Raw genomic sequence first — 6,047 nt, forward strand, 5'->3', positions numbered from 1 at the left:
TGCGTTATCATTGTATTGAGACTAATATGGACTAGTTTAAGGAAACTCATTTTATTACCTATATATGCAATTTACATTATGGAAGATTTATTACTTTGATAACTTAGTGATGGCAATTTCATCAAGAGAAATTGGTGACATTTTTAAAAATGAAAATAATACAATATGAAAGGTCAGACCTTTAAAACAGAATCAGATCAAAAAGATAATCAAAAAAAATAAAATAGTTCATTTCAATTACATGAAATTGAAAAGCTTTTGCTTTTCAATGGAGTGACAACAGAAAGAGAAGTTGTCTCCTGAATGCTCAGTTGTAAAATAGGACAGAGTATAAGGCCTTAGGTAAAAGGGACTAGAAACTTAACTGAGGCCAATTCTTTCTCTGTTGGGCTTATTCAAGGCAAGGAAAAACAGGTGACTAATCTTCATACATTCTACTTTGAATAGGCTGCCTCCAACCCCCTCTCAGTCTTATTTGGGCAATATTGAAAGGAAAGAGTTAAGAATAAGGACAACCAAAGGTGGAAGACATTGAATATCCAAGAAAAGCTGAAAGATAAATGATTAAAAGAGAAGTCTAAATAAAACCCATCCCCTAAGTAGAAAAACCAACAGAGAGGATCATAAATATTATTGTTATTCAGTCATTTCAGTTATGTCCAACTCACAAATGATAAATTGGATTATTTCAGTCATGTGAAATTGAAAATCTTTTGCAGGAACAAAGTCAATGAAGCTTGCATGATAAAGGAAGTTGCCAATTACAGAAATCAATTATGTAAAATATCTCTGATAAGATTGATTTTAATATTAAGGATATATATGTATATATGTTTGGCAAGCATTACACAAGGTACTGGGAAAAATAGATGAGAAAAAAAAAAAGATAGTACCTTCCCTCAGGGAGCTTACAATCTTGCACTTAGCACAGAGGCATGATGTTCCACAATGTTGAAACCAAGCAGAACTACTTATGAAAAATAAGAAACTGATGGAAATGTAGAAAACTAACACAAATATAAAGGATAGAATTATTTCCTAACGCACAAATTGTAAATAGATATGAAAAATCAGTTCTCCAAAAAATTAAAAGCTCTAGACAACCATCCCGTAAGATTTTTTCAAGTCACTAATAAGAAAAAAAGTAAATCAAAATAATTTTGATTATGATTTTATCTCATTGCCAACAAATTGACAAAGATGAAAAGAGTTATAGAGATTGGAAATATAGATACATTAATATAATTTAAGACTCAATTAAAATCTCATTTTCTGTAAGAGATCTTTTCTAAACCTCCTTTCCACAAAATCTCCCTCAATATGGCCAGTGCCTTCTCTGGGGCACTCCCATTTATATTGTAATATTTTAAATGCACACAGACTATTTTCATGTTATCTTCCCATTAGAATGTGAATTCCTTGGGGGAAGCATATTTCTCAATCAAAAGAGGCAAAAACTGGTCTTTGCCCTCAATGCTCTTAACAATCTTTGTATCCCAAGCATCTAGCACAATGCTTGACACATAATAAGAACTGAGTGATTGAATGACAGACCTCTGAATTGGCCATCTGGTAAAGCAGTTTAGAATTATACTAAAACCATGACTAAATGTCCATGACACTGAACCTAGAGATTCACTATAAAACATTTACTTCAAATAAATCAAAGATTCACCAAAATATTCATAGCAGATTTTTTTTTTTTTTGTGATAGCAAAACAACAACAACCTTGCAAAAAAAAGGACTTCAATGGCGAAGTAGCTAAACAAATTATAGTATAGGTGATGTGGGAAAGATTCCTTTCTTTAAGATTCCCAACCCCCTCCTAGTTAATGTAATTACCCTTTAACTCACAAATCCTGGTCCCTTTGTATTCCAATAGAAGATCCTGACCTGTCCCAGCCCCACCCAGATCTGAGCCAACTTTGGGGCTACACCCAAAAGCCCCTCCAGCTAAATCTCCCATTATAAAAGGGACATGCTGGGACCCCTGTTTTGCAGAGGTCCCAAACATGCTAGCCATGTTAGGACTCTTTGTCCACTGGACTCTTTGTCCAGTGCCCTCCTTATCTCTACCTTCACCTATCTCCTTACTTCCAAACCCAATAATAAACCTCTTTTATCAATCTAGCTCTTGGGCCAATAAATGCCTTTATTGGGGACTTGTGCCACTACTAGACTTCATTTACTGCTGTATCCTTGCACCGAATCCAAGGGGGTTGAAAGGGAGCTCTGTTTGACTCCCTGTACCCCAAACCTGCCACTAGATCTCAACTAAGTTTCAACTAGTTTCATTTAGGTACCCCAAATCTAGACCTCAACATAGGAATATAACAGAAAAGTAACTGTGCTGTAAAAAATAAAACCATTATGGATGTATAAATTCAGAGAAGTATGAGAAGACTGATAAGAACTGATACAAAGTGAAGTGAGCAGAACCAGAATGACAATATAATGACAAGAACAATATAAATGGAAGGACTAACTATAACAACAGAAAACAAAAAACAAAATTTAGTATTATATTATTATAATAACCGAGTTTTACTCTGAAGAAGAATGGAGAAAATTATAATTCATGTCCTTCCTTTCTTTGCAGAAGTGGAGGATTCTGGGTGTGGAATATTTAACATGCTGCTGGATATGGTTGGTGTTATTGCATTGATTATTTTCTTTTTCATTTGTTGTGAAGAATGTCTCACTGGTTCAGAGAGGGAAAAGGGATACATTTAGAAATTGTCAGTGTAAAAATAAGAGATGTTAATAAATTATTTTTAAACCCTTTCCACTCCTTTCCCCCCTTTCCTTACTTGTGTTTGCATCAAAGGAGGACACTCTGATAATTTAGTATTGTCTTGCTCCATCATATTCACCAGATGATTGACAAATCCCTTCATTGTTTGCAAAGTAGATATAACCTAGAAGAGGAAGGAAGTATCTTCTCTTAACTTTGACAATCCAGGCTCCTTCCTGTGATTCTAAGAGAGCATTTAGGTCATTGGGTCACAGCTTTTTTTCCAAGTAGAATTGTATCTTAACTATTCTGGACAGATGATCTATAAAAATCTCAAATAAATATAATTTCAAAAACTCCTTCATAAGAGGGTTTTTAATGATCAAATTGCATAAAATGATAAAGCTAAATCTTTCACATTAAAAGGATGCTAAGAAAATATAGCAAAAGAAAAAAAAAAAAAGGCCAAGCAAGGAAGGGAAGGGATTAATGGTAGTCAGCAAATGGTATTCAAGGCTTGTTTTTCTCATACTTATTTTACCCTTATATCTTCGGTTAATCCTAATTCCATTTAGAAATTTGCTTTAGAAGTCTACCACACTTCTATAAAAGTGAAATCACACACTAGTTCCCAAATCGCTGATTTAATTTGGCATACATCTGTAAATGTGTTTTCTATAAATTAAGAATGGCTATGTCACTCTAACAACTACTCCCTATGCCTAACCCTATTTCCCTGTTGCCTCCAGAATAAAATAAAAATCCTAGTTATTATTATAACAAATGATAATAACATACTGTCCATTGCAGGCCAATTGTTCTATTAGCTGTTCCCATATATAACATTTATTGTTCTTTATGCATTAGCACAAGTAAGCTCCCATGTCTAGAGAAAGTTTTACATCCTCATCACCCCTCATAGAACCTCTAGCTTCCTTCAAAGCACAATTCAGGTACCATATAAGGCCATTCCTACTCAAAGGATTTCAATTTTAATTTCTCTGTGTGTGTGTTTGTCTTTTTATATCTACAACATTATGCACATATTATATCTCCAATCCACTTTTCTCCAATGAACCATGTTATTTTTGGTGCAGAAATTACTTCATTTTAATTTTTATGTCCATGTCACCTAGCACAATATGTTGTATATATTGTTGTACATCATTTAATAAATGTCTATTGCATTAAATTGACTTGAATGGTAAACACAGGTAGTGAACAGGTAGCCAAACTCTACAGTTTTCTTGATGTTGACTATCTAAATCAAGTTGCTACTACTGCCTCTCTCAACCTGGCAAAGTTTCTTTACCTTAGAGAGACAATATTCGATTGTCTTCAGGGCTATCTTAAGTATCAAAAGCCATAGACAGTGCTAACAATAGGGTCATTTTCTGTTTTGGATTCCCTTCAGTTCAGCAGAATTATACTAAGATTTAGATGTGAGCATTCACCAGATATTGAATTATAAGATGTCATGTTGAGATGAAGATACATGTGTTACAATCAACATATGATTGATTAGGCTACAAAGATAATGGTTATTATGTTGTATACCTCTGGTAGAATGTAAACTCCTTTAAGGCAAGAACTGTTTCATTTGTCTATCTTCAGAATCTAGTTTATTGCTACAATATTGTACATAGCTTAAAGAACAAGTTAATGAATTGAAAGGAATTAATGATTCATATGCAGACTTGTCTTTGTGTATAGGTAAATTATGCAGACACACATCTGTATGAATTAAGAGACTATGGAAAGGGGTTTCTTTACTGCCAGGTTTTCCCTCTCTAAAAGAAAAAAAAAACCCAATTTAAAAAAAACCATCTTTTCCATTAGATGACCTTATTTTCATCATTAGTAACCTCAGTTTCTTGGTATATCACATTGCTCTCTCTCTGGGCCTCTGATTAAATACAAATACCCCAGGAAAGGCAACAGGTAGCCACTAGCACATTAGTGCAAATGAATATATTTTCCCCCCAAATAACAGTATCGGAGCATTGTAGAAGGAAAATGGATCACTCTAAAAAAGGAAAAGTATAGAAGTAGAGATGGAAAGCGTCTAGAAATGGTATAATTATACTTGTTGTTATTGCTGTGCAGTCATTTTTCAATCACATACAACTTTTGTGATCTCATTTGAGGTTTTCTTGGCAAAGGTATTGGAGTGATTGGCCAATTTTTTCTCAAACTCATTTTGTGGATGAGGAACTGAGGTAAACATGATTAAGTGATTTGCCCAATATTTGATAGCACATCAACTAGACTCATAAGAAAAACTTTACCTTAAAATAAAATAAAATGTTTTTGGAAAACACCACAAAATTCATTCCCCCTTCAGACATAATGCAACATGGTGTGTTTGTGTGTGTGTGTGTGTGTGTGTGTGTGGTCCTAGTTTTTACTTGTGTCATCTTTTAGTTTTTTTCAGTTGTGTCCAACTCTTTGTGACTACATTTGGAATTTTATTGGTAAAGATAATGGAGTGGTTTGCAATTTTTTCTCCAGTTCCTTTTACAGATGAGGAAACTGAGGCAAACAGTTTGTCACTTGCGCAGAGTCACACTGCTACTAAGTATCTAAGGTTAGATTTGAACTCAAGAAGATTCCTGACTCCAAGTCCAGTGCTCTCCATTGAGCTATATAGCTGCCTAATAATAATAATAATAACAAAATAAGCATAGATCATTATTATTAAAAGTGAAAATATAGAAATAGGGATGATACTCTGCACATTTCCCAGGGCAACCCATTTTGTCAGCTACACACTTTTATTCCTAGTACGGCCCATCAGACCTGTAAATTGTTCACAAAATGGTTAAGGCATCTTAAAATAAAAACTTGAATTGTCTGCCTTTGAAATCAGTGGGCAAAGACCCAGCAGACTTGTGGTGCCTCATGTTTCCACATCTGCAAAGTCAAAATGCTTGCCAGCAAGCAACCTCATGGGGATAAGGTAAAATTAATACAATTAGGTGTAGAGACCACCTTGTGTGCTTCAGATGAAAGGTGTTTTAAGGACATAGTTTGTATTTCAGATAAGGTCTATCTTCTTTCAGTTCATGTGCATGCTGTATATATGATCAGAGTAAGCCTGAGGCAGAGAAGGGCTTCAGAAACTTAATCAGCCAAACAAAGTACTGCTTTAAGGCAGCTACATGACATGAGCAGTAAGGAGAATTGAACCTAATTCTGTCTCTCTATCTCTCTATGTCTCTGCCTCTCTCTGCATTTCTCTTTGTGTCTCTTTCTCTGTCTCCATCTCTCTCTTCTCTCTTTCCTCTCCTTTTTTCTGTCTCTCTCTTTCTC

Source organism: Sarcophilus harrisii, chromosome 3, assembly GCF_902635505.1.
Source record: "Sarcophilus harrisii chromosome 3, mSarHar1.11, whole genome shotgun sequence".
In the NCBI taxonomy this organism is placed as follows: Eukaryota; Metazoa; Chordata; class Mammalia; order Dasyuromorphia; family Dasyuridae; genus Sarcophilus; species Sarcophilus harrisii.